This window comes from Poecilia mexicana, unplaced genomic scaffold (assembly GCF_051168715.1).
Source record: "Poecilia mexicana isolate PSO_F unplaced genomic scaffold, ASM5116871v1 scaffold_2, whole genome shotgun sequence".
Classification (NCBI taxonomy): Eukaryota; Metazoa; Chordata; class Actinopteri; order Cyprinodontiformes; family Poeciliidae; genus Poecilia; species Poecilia mexicana.
In genome coordinates this window covers 51,486,032-51,498,427 of record NW_028263371.1, presented here as the reverse complement: position 1 = coordinate 51,498,427, position 12,396 = coordinate 51,486,032, and positions in this window count along the sequence as shown.

The following is a 12,396-nucleotide window of genomic DNA, read 5'->3' as shown; positions in this document are numbered from 1 at the left end:
TTTCAGATCAACTCTTTACTGTTTCAGGGTTTTATGTACGAGTAAAAACCCTGAAACAGACTTTGCAATTCTCCAAAGTCTGTAAACACAATATTAGATGAGGTTGTATATCACCTTTTACAATAATTTAAAGCAATGGTTAAAGCAGAGGGGATAGATCTTTTACAGCGGTTGCCTCCAGTTTGTGAAATGCTTTGGAATGTCTTGATCCTGTTGATTCTTCCAAGAAGCAGTAGACTACTCATTTAGTCAGTGTGGCTTTTAACTAGTTTTTATACTGTATCATGTTATGTGTACTCTGTTTTATCACTGTTCTTCTGCATTTTCAAGTTTGTTTTCATTGTAAAGCACTGTGGTTTCTGACCCATTAAAGGTGTCATATAAATCACGTTCATGCACATACTTACTAATTAATTATTTTATTTCAGTCTTGTATCTTTTATCACAATCCAGAAAAAAATGGTCTTGGTATGTTTTTTTTGTTTGTTTTTTTTTTAACATAAGTTTTATTGCAGTACTTATCTGTAATGAGTGTGGCAAGGACACATGTTAGTTTGCAACCATGTTTTGGTGAAGACTGCTTTTTTTCCCCTGCTGCCAGTGCTTTTTAGCTGTGGAGTGATATAAGCAGTGTTTTATAAGTTTGATAATAGTTTTCATAAACATTTACCACAGACTCAAAGTTCATGATAACTGAGATAAAAGTAATGCAGTCCAGGGAAGACTTTGATATGTTGCATCAAATTGGAAAAAATGAATAAACTTAAGTTAAATTTATTAAAAGCATGTTTTGAAATTTAACATAAGATGTTAAAGTTCCTAAAATCAAAGCCTTTCTAAATCAACTACATTTTTTCCCTTTCCCACATTTTAAGGTTTTTGCAAATGGTGAAATGAGCTGCAAACACATGAATGATGCAAGAAAAAAAAAAGAATGCTCCAAAAAATTAAATGCTGCAATTATGGAATGCGGAAGCAAAACTCTTAGAACCAAGAAAAACAATTACAAATTAAAAATGTTGCAAACCACAGATGAAATCTGCAGTCACAGGAAGTAGAAACATGAAGGAAAATTGCACAAAAGGATGCACAGAATCTTTGCATCCTCAGTTTGAGGATGCATGCATATATGTACACACACACATCACACTGCAGAAGTCTGGCTTTGAACTTTTGTTACAAATACAAAAGAAGAGATAAACAATATGATGCCTGTGTTTGCCTTCACTGTGTTAGATATTTAATACTTTCAGTATTCTTAATAAATTGAATGTGTTATTATCCTGCCATGTACCTGTAACTATTATAGATTATCAGACACCTTTATTATGTAATTGGTGAGTTAGGTAAATTTAAACATGAAGGCTGTCACTATTAATTCATGCTGTAGAGAAGGTGCTTCAAATTCATTTTCATTTTGTGCCATATCAAGATCATGGATGTCATCAAATGGCCAGTTATGCCTAAATATATTGATAAAACTACTCATTAACAAACAGTTACAATACTCATAGTTATCTGTCTCTGCATTCAATGACTACTTTAATAGTGAAAAAAATTTCACATTGATGTAATTTGGCACTATGCAGAAAAATTCTGATTTGATTGATAAAATATCTAAGCACACAACTTATCTTGAAGGATGTATTTATGTGATGCAGACAAACTCACAGCAGGTTGTTTGGCCCTGAGTTTTACAAACGTGCTGGAGAGGATTATAGAGTGGGTTAATGTTTACTGACTGTAATAAACTCTAACACGGTTTATGGATATAAAGACTTTTAATCTTTGCAACCAAATAACTTTCTCTTCTGTTATCTTTTTTATTAGACACTAAGAATGGGATCTTTTAGTTTACTTAACATTACCATGTTTTACAAATAAGCAAAAAGGTTTTTCTGTCTCACACCAATAGAAAGACAAATCTAGAAAGTGAGAGTTTATGCTTTACATAGTTACATCATAAGAAGATTTAATACTTCACATTGTTGGAAATGTAAACAGAAGAAAACGTTCTCCCATTACAGTTTAATTACAGAGGAGTGTCAGAAATGAACCTAATCTAGATTGTGATTAGGTTGTTAGGACAGATATAATTTGGAAGATAAGATAGAGATATACCTTTGAACTATAACGCTTACAAATTCCTTTTCACATTAAGTATCATGATTTAAACTTAAACCATGACGATTCAAAACTTATAATGTGTCATGCTTCCTGTTCAACCCAAAACAAATACTGGAAAAACAAATATGTGGTTCATCTATGTGTACACTCATAAACTGTTACATGGTGGACAAAGGTTGTTTTTATTTTAGCATGCATTCTTGAATTTACATAATTATAACTATGCATAACCAGAAATAAAGCTCAAAACTCAGTAGGCTTTAGCATTTGCTTATTTGCATCCATTAATAGAAACCAACTTTTGCAGAGTTATTGAGAGTGTGGTGCGAAAAAACAAAACTCAGCAGTTTATAATATTTACCATAGAACAATAAGCATAGTCATTGACAAGCTGAGGAAGCTGAACATCCACAAGATTGCAAAACTTGAATTTTCTTACAAAAATGATGAAAATAATGAAAGGAAACTGCCCAGGTGGGGTCCCAGTCGGTCAAGAACAATGCTGAACAATTCGCAGGATATTCTAGCAACTAATTTAGTGCAATGTTCATATGTTAAAACAGAAGAGTGGATTGATTTATTTAAAAAAAAAAGTAATACAGGTTGGTCGTTATTCTTCCAAAACTTTATTTACAGTAAATGGTAAATGCATAATGCTTTTTCTTGTTCAGAGGACATCAGATGCTTTGCACTACATTCATTCATTCACCCATTCATGCACACATTAACGCTCTGCTGGTGTAATGACATCAAATGTGAAGTTTTTCATCGCAAAGACAACACTGGTTAAAAGAAAACATATTGCTCTATATAATTATTAACTGTTCTAAACACCATAAACAGGCATTTTGCATGACTTTGTAGAGCAATTCCCTACAGATAAATTATTTTATCTGTACTTTTATTAAAACTGCTCTTCAATAATATCTTCTGAAATGCATCATAGATAAATATTTTTGTGCTTGCCACAGCAATAAATGCTTTTATTGTGCCTGTTAGTTTTGCTGTGTCATGTATCTGTTAAATGATTAGTCATCAGATTTTTTGCTGAGTCTTTGAGCCACAATTAAAAAAAGTTGACACCAGCACATGGAATGTGATTATCTGCATGAAGATAATTTTTTTTTTTCACTGAAGTGTACCGAGGCTCTAAAATGATTACTTTGTATTCATCTATGTATCATTACTTCAGTTTTATTCTGTTTAAGTGGACATATATTTATAGGGTGAACTTTCATTTTTCTACTTTATAGTTTCGTATACTTCTGCTTTATAGTGTTTCCCTCTTACATAATTATTCTGGTTTTGGTTTTTTTGGTTTTGATTTTTGTATCAGTTCATCAAACACATTTTAATACTGGATGAAACTGAGTAAAAAAAAAAAAACACTTCAATTTTTTATTTTAAAAGAAATCCAAAACTAGTTAATCCAATGTGAAAAATCAGTTTCCACACAAATATAAGTACTAATGACACAGCCAGCAGTAACGGCTAAGATCAGGAGTTTGAAATAATCTGAAACTTTTAATTTTAATACAGAAAGAAGACTTGTAAAGCAAAGTAAATCTGACACTTCCTCCACATACCAATAAATGGTAGTAGGGGTTCTTATATGATTATGAATAGTAAATAGTAATAGTATAGTAAAAAGTTTGACTAGTAAATAATAGTTTTTATTTACCTGTGTTTGGATTGTATAAATGTTTTATTTTTTTTATCACAAACCTGCCGCAAATGATCAAATTCATTAAAACTATAATCCACAAAAACACATTTGGTGTTCTCTAAATCCTTTGTCTGCAGCAATTTAAAAACCACCTGCTGCTTTCCTAACACTAAACCCAAGTTGGAACCCAACCTGTTGATGCTCCTTGTACCTAACATCAGTAGAACTTTGAGGAACTGGGTCCATGCTAACTTTCTTTAAGGTTTTTAGATCTGCAAAGTACAAAACAGCTTTGTTGGGAGATACATAGTTCAATACTCACTGAGACACCGAACATCAAAGCAGATCAGTAACGGGCAAAACCTTCAGAATTTCCACTTTCATAGCGCTGGTGTAATAATCTGACCTTCTAACAACATTTTATATAACTTTATTGCCCTCCTGAAACATGATGGTTGACAAAAGTTCCCTACATAAAAGCAGCGATGATCAAAAGAACACGAGTACAACTTAAAAGATCTTAAACCATTTTCATAGTCATATAAAACCACATTAAATGCCAGTGACAAACAAGGATTTTAAAAAAGTTTTAAAAGCAACAAGACAGTGTGTAAAGATGGAGCAGTTCAGGACAGAGGAGCTGATAAACCCACAATAAAAGATTACATCAGGTAATAAAACAAATTATACCGCCATCCGGTGGAGCAGGGCCAAAATGCAAGGAATATACTTCTGTTTACACATTCTGTTTAAAAACTGAACTGCAGCTTTTTGTGCCATCTGTAGGCAACCATCAGTAGTCCGATGTTAAGTTTGTTAAAATATTTTCCTACTTCTCCACACTATTAAGTTTGTCGAAGAATTTTGGCAGCCGAAGAGGTGTGGACGTAAGAGTTAAAGGACTTTAGGTAGGATACTGTGAACAAATTTATGGAACCAGTTGTTGATAGAGGCATGGTGATTTCTTGGTAGATTCAAAACAAGAGAACTGGAGAATCTGACATCAAATCCTAGAAAACTTTAAGAATTACTTATGATGATTCTGTTACCCAAAGTCCAGCAAAAAGGTTTTTGGCCCCAGAATGTGACTTGTAGCAATTGACTATTTAAAACTGAATATTTTTAAAGCTGACATTATGGTTAAACTTCAGAATAAAGTTTATTCTGAAGACAATTTGTAAATGAGTCGGATTTTTAAAAAAAGTGTGTTTCTGTGTTGTGATTCCGTTGAACGGCCTCTGGAGGGCGCCAGTATATTGTTTTTAGAGGAGACAAAGCAGGTAATTGTACGGATGCACTGATTTATATGACAAATAATACAGTGCTTCATATAAATTTCAATACATAATTTTGCACATAATCTTTGCAAATATTCTTTGTGCTTTCTCTACTCATGCACCATCTCTGTAATCCTGTTTTTAACCCTCCAGCCTTGGAGAAGTAAAGTAAGTAAGATGATCCACATAAATGAGAGCTGACAGCGCTAACACACATCTCCCCAGCTTCCACCTGCTGGGCTACCCACTTCATGGTCTGCAGGTTGACCTGCCTTCCCAACAGGACGCAGCATTATCTCACGGTGGGAGTCTGTTCTGCATGCCTCCTCCTCCCAAGTCCTCAGTGCCTGCGAACAACAAGGGGCCTGTGCAATATCTGAAACTGCAGAGGCTGCTGGGGTGGGGTGTGACTCGAGCTTCAGGGAAGCACATTTGTTCCAGATTCAAGAAAGGTTTTGAGGTCAAACTGAAGAACTTGAATAAAAGTTTGATGAGTTGCACATGTAGCAAGGACATAGCGTAAGAACCAGCCAGACGGATGATGTAACTTGTATTCTGTTTATTTACTTAATATTAGGTTTATGTCAAAACATAAAACATTGGGTCCGTATTCCACTCAGTCATTAAAATGCTGCAAAACCAAAAGTACAAATTCTTTGTGTCACTCTGCAGTGTCAGTTCTTTGTTACTTTAGTTAAAAGGTGGAATAAAGGAAGAATGCAAAAGTTTTTTGGGAGATATGTGTGACCAGAATCAGCAGTCATTCATTAGGAAAGCCTAAAACCTCAAGAAATAAAAAGAAGTTCTAACATTTAAATACTCTGTTTTATATATTTGATCTGTAAATTTAAATTAATATGAAGTACATAAGATGCAGAAATTTGGGGTGAAAATATTTTCCTGTGAAAGAATCTCGAGTAAAAGAACCCAGCTTTCAAAACACATAAACCAGAGACACTCTAATTTTTAACACATTACATTTCTTTTACCATTATAGCCTGTTAAAAAAAAAAGACAAAATGAAAAACATTTGCTGATGACTTAAAGTCTGCACAATAAATTATATTATTAATCAGCCAAGAGGCTGATGGTAACTGTGTGGGAGCTGCAATCAGGCAGGAGACGGAGCAAACGTGGAAGATGATGTTCCGGACAATTGAGATCAAAGTTGATCTTTGCGTCATACACAGAAAATGACCATTTAGGAGAAAAACACACCATCACCATGGTGAAAAACAAAGGTGGTAGCAACATGCTGTGAGGATGCTGATCTCATTTTAAAGTCGTGCTTTCTCAATCACTTTTATGTTGCATCTGGAATCGTAAGACCCCCGGTGTTGGTTTAGAGACCATAATGGACTGTGACTCCTTAGAAACTACTCCCTATTCAGGCCTTTGTCCAAAATGCCTGAGGATGAGTTACTTCTGATACATTTTTTTTATTATTATTATTATTCAAGTCGGGTTCTTCCAAATAGATCTTGTTTGTGCTGAAAGTATACACTTGATTTATTAGATACACCTTACTGTCTTTGACCCCTTTTCAACTTCACGAAGGTCTCATTTCGTTGTGGATTAGATTAAATAAAAATTCCTTAAAGATTTTGCTCCAAATTGACATGACAGCATCTCATCATTTTGTCAACTCCACAACCACAATGAAAAAAAAATTCTCCTGGTCAAGGTTGAAAATCCCAGCAGATCAGTAGTTTCTGTAACACAAACCAGCCCATCTGACACCAGCAAACATGTAACGTTTGCAGTTGCAAGCAGATGTCGTCTTGATGGACTTTGCGAGACTGAAGGATCTATTCTGCATAGATTAACATTATTTCAGTTCAATGCAGTCAGGTGTAACTTAAATCCCTTTTTATAATCATTTTGATACTCAGTTTGAACTTTATCAACTAATTTTTGCCACTTAACTCCTGAATTGAGCTACCACCACTTTGTTGGCCGTTTTGCTTGAACAACGATTAAACAGCCATACCTAATAAAGTGGCTGCATGGTGAGTAATTTCTCCTAAATTCCTACCAATCTAAGGTCTTATAACATTTTCCCAGGTGTGCCAAAATGACTGCACCGTTTCTTTGTTTTCCAGGATTGTGCAACAAATGCATCAAAATCACGATTCTGGGTCCAATTATGGTTCAATGATCCAAATGTCAGCTGAAACTTTTTGCATGCTGACTTCATCACAAGAACCATTAACTTAACAATAACACACCAGGTCATTTCTGTTTTGCAACCTTTTTTTCCTTCTTATTGTAAAGTGCAGCAGATGGAGTGAAGTTCCTCATTATGTCTATATTAGCCTCATATGTACAAATAAATAAAACGGGGAACACATTTGCTGCTCTGCAGAACTCCATTCTGCACTGATGCAAAATTCAACTTGATGCTCCACTGTGGCTTTAATTAAATTCTTGCTGGGTGAGAGTCTCCCCTTTGAGCCATGAAAGGAGAATGATTGTGATTGCAAACCACAGCGTGCCATCTCTTCTCTCTGTAACCTCTGCTGAGAAACCTCATGATGGAGCACCAACTCTGGTGAGGAGTTGTTTTTTTTTACCACACAAAATGTCTGCTGTTCCTGTGTTTGTTAGTTTTGTTTGTGATCAGATCAAATTTTACACATTTGGATCCAGATCAATCTTTTAAAATTCAAAATGGATTCAGGTCATTAGATGTTGTATTTACATCCCAACTCAGGAGGAGGTTATTGTTTAAAGTAGATGGGATTCTGGAATTAGTTCCAAATAAAGTAAGAAGGATTATTTTTGATCCAAAAATTGAAATGTGATACTTGAAGAATGTCTCCAGCTGAGCTGTTGGAACCAGAGCTTTCTGCTTCATAGATCAGAAAGGATGTTGTATTCTAGGGCTGTATGTAAGGCTAATAAACGTGGGAGAAATACTTTATGGTAGGGCTGTCCAGTATACCAAAAATATCTTGCTGTTTCAAAACATCTTCATTGCAATATCAGTTTGTGCAATATTCATATCAGAAAGTAACTGTTCCAGTCTGAACTTGTATTTATCCAGTTTGAGAGAGTTTTAAAGCAGGAGATGTTTACACCGGTCACTAATTACCCAAAATGCTGAAGGCCACAGAGTGATGGAAGCAGATGAGAAGGAGAGGAAAGAAGAAAATAAACAAGCAAGGAAACTGATATTATCACAATAGTTACCAATATTATTACCAGTGTAAGATTTTCTAATATCATGCAGCTCTACTAATAAGAAACATCAGTGTTAGAGCATCATGGCTTATCGCTTTCATTGTGTTTTCACATTCATCTGCTTTATAGACAAGCCTTTATCTTGTTTGGTAAAGATGCTTTTCTGAAGACATTTTTGTAAACTTTCAGCAGTCTGTCATGGTCGCTCAGGTCAGCCTTGGCAAATATAAATGACTTTCAAATCCCTAAGTCTAACATGTTGGCAGAGACTATCTGAACTTTTGATCATATTTTATAAAATAAAACCTTCAAAATAAATGTGTTTCTTGGATCTTTTGGCTTTATGCTGATAACCATTTTTTGTATAATTAAGAGTATAATAAATGGTTATTTTCTAGTATTTTTGTATTAGTCATATGTTCCCTTTAATAATGAAATATATGCTGAGAGACTTAGAGTGAATTACTGAGAAAAAAAACGCTTTTTTTCTCTCAGTAAAAGTCAATTATAAGTTAATATATTACATCTGTGATGAAAATCTACATTTTTAATTCAATGCATTTTGTTTTTAAATATTTCTTCTGGTTCATGGCAATTGACAAACTTCTGGTGCCATACCACCCCCTGGTGGCAGCAATGCCACATTACATCCAGGTGAACCCACAGGCAGCCCAACCAGTAATACGAAAGTCTTCCACCCCTGCAACAAACTTTCACTTGCCCAGGAAATGCTTTGAGCTCTGTACAAACCTAGATTAATTAGTTTAAAAGAAAAACAAACAAACATCTCAATTATTTTTATACCCAAACTGTCCAAAGTTGTCACCTTAATGTAAAAGAAAAGTGGTTACAAGACTGCAATTATATTCACAAAAGTATGTTTGAAGGAGTTAAATTTCAGCTTTCAGGATTGGCAGCGTATAGCTGCAGGGCTCAGTGTTCTGTATTCCCATATTGATACACAAATCACAAAAAAGAACTTCTCTAATGTGGATAAAATGACAAACGGCATGTGTTGTTCATTTTAAAAGCCAATTTGCATCTAAATGTAACAGAACCAGTAAAGTCTCCAATAATGGAATGTGTGTGAGTGTGTTTGGGTGAGTATATCTGTAGTGTAAAGGGTTTTGAGTGGTAGATCACTGATATTCAGTCCTTTAATATCACAACAGAATAGTCTTTTGTTTTTAACATTTATTTATTTTAAAAAATTGTTAACTTTTTATTTTTTCTACTATCTTTTGTGTTTTATCCTGTTTTATTTGATGTATTTTAGATGTTTTATTTTATTTCACCCGATGCATTTCACCTTGGTTATTGTAAAGGTCTATATAAATAAATTTATTATTCTTACAAAATTAATTTTTAAATATATTCCTTTAATTATTGAAATCTGAGTTTGGCAGAATGCTCCATGTTATGAGTGGGAATCATCTGCTGTTGCAAACAACTATCATAGTGAAAGATATTGGCTGGCATCACTGTTTCCTTTTTTTTCCATGCAGAGTAAGTGGTAGCTCCGCTAACAGGATGTTGTTCGGCTCCAGTTTGAGGCCACTGCTGCGTTAGGAGGCACACCTCCAGAGGGAATCCTTGCATGCATGTCTGAAATCCCTCTATGCTTTTATTGAGATCATTATCGCAAATATTGCCTCTGACAGAATCAATTTCCTTGTTTTGAGCTCTGCAGCACCGTATCTGTTAAATGTCGGCTTCTTCCTCTGAGAATCCCGCTTTGCAGGCCTCTGCGCAGAATAAAGCAGGAATGGAAAGTGGAGCAGGAAATTGAAAAGAGGGTTCCTGTTGTGTTGTGGAGACTGCTGTGCCTACTGCTATTTCCTCTGAACATGCCAGCATGGTGGATTTGCCAGATGTATGAGTTTGTGCCCCATCTAATAACCCTAACGGCCCTTGAGGGGAAAATTCTGGTCAGAGACGTTCTCCTGCATTGTTGCCGTTTCAAAGCTCCATTACATTTTATAGCTGTGGCACTGACGTGGTGTGTAATTTGGCATCTTTGGTCCATCTTGGCTGCTTCTGTGCAGGCTGGTTGGCGGCGGCACTTCAAAGGACATGAAGGAGGATGCACAGAGCAGCTGGCGTGCAGCTTGGTGTTTCCATGTGGCTTACAGGGAGCTCACAAATGTTTACCGAAGGCCACAAATGGTTTAGAGCTTCTGCTGATTATAACACTTCATTTTTAGAAGTGGAAAGATGAACTCGCACAATCTGTTTTTGTTTCGGGTTTTTAAGCAAACAGAGGCAGCCACAATATGAGAACCAGAGTGAAGTCGGATCAGACGAAGGAGAAGTGTTTTATGCAGAACTCATATAAAAAGTTAAGTCTTGTGTGAGGCTGATAAAACTCTCCCTGAAAATCGCACGCACCGAAAAGGTCTGAACAACTTTGTCTGGAAGGTCGACTTGTTAGACACTTCTAATTAGGTCTGGCTGTTTGGTGTGCCGCTGGTCTCCAGGAAACAATTTGCAGCAGCTCCACCATGATAGGATGTAGACCTCTATTCTCCCACCAGGCCCACTCACCCTGCTGGGTAAAACATGTGCTCCTGGCTCCTCACGTTGCAAAACAAACCAACAAACAGCGGCTTCCAGGCTCACCAGGTACATCCAATTCATTCCTGCAGCCTCAACTGAGGAACATGCAAAAGTTTTTGTAATAAAACAACAATAAACTATTTGTTTCCTTCATGACCGGGCCAGGTAAAATAAAATCATTCCAGTCTTTCCCTCCTGTTTTATTCTTTATTCCTGTGTAAATAAATATGTATTAGCTCATCTCAAATAAATTGAATGTTGTGTAAAAGTTTCATAATTGAGGAGGTGACACTCATGTATTATGCAGAATCATCCCTCATCGTTTTGCTGATTGTTGCTTACAGATGAAGAAACCCTGATATTCAGTGTCAGAAAATTAGAATAGTGTGAAAAAGGTCATTAATTGAAACTCATGATGTCACACCTTAATCAGCTAATTAACTCAAAACACCTGCAGAGGTTTCCTTAGCCTTTAAACTGTCTCTCCCTCTGTGTCGGTAGGCTACATAATGATGGGGAAAACGGCTGACTTGACAGTCATGGACCCTGTTCACAAGGACTGGGAGCCACAAAAGGTCATTGCTGAAGAAGCTTGTTAGTCACAGAGTTCTGTATCTAAGTGTATTAACAGAAAAGTTGAGTGTAAGGAAGAAGTGTGGTAGGAAATGGTGCGCCAGCAATAGGGAGAAGCACAGCCTTGAGAACACTGTCAAGCGAAATTGACTCCAGAAACACAGACTAATAGAAGACCTGGACAAATGTCAAATTCTCCGTGTCAAGCACTTAACTGGGCTTAGGAGAAAACGGACTTGGATTAATGTAAATTCTGCATTTTATTTGGAAATCAAGGTCCCAGGGTTATTAAATTTTGGGTTTCCTTTCACTGTAAATCATTCTTTTAAAATAGCAAAATTTAAAAGCTTAAGATATTTCTCTTCATGTGTGATGAACATCTGCAAAATGCCCTTTTCACTTTCTGAGATGACTGGCGAGAAATATTGCACTTTATTTTTAGAAATGTACAAGTACGTATCCAGTGCATGTCAACAGTACACACATTATTCTCAGTGGGACATTAGTCTAAAAATATGTTTATGACATAAATTGCTCCTATGCTTGTATAATAACAGAAACACAAATAAAAATTTACTGTAACAAGAACTACTGACACTTCACATTAATGTATCCTATTTACTCAGAAATTTGATCCAAATCAATGCATCAGTTTAATAAAACAACATTCACTTGATTATTTCTTTTATGTTGTTTGAGGTCCACTCCAGAACAAGTGCAGGCAGAAGTTGAGTTCTCATTTTGCTAACTGAAGCACTTATTTAATCAGCAACAAAAGGTGGAACCTGCAGGGAAACTTTGGATGAAATTTACTCGAGTGGCTCTCAGTTTTATAGGTCAGATCTCAAACCAAACACCTGATTTACTGTGACGGCTTTTACAATTGAAGCGATAGATTCTAAAATGCTAAATACTGTCCAGTATGTTGATACAAACAACAACAAAAAATAAGATTTGCATAACAAAGGTGTTATTCTCTCTATTAGCTGCACTGTTTTCTTGCAAGTTCGGTCT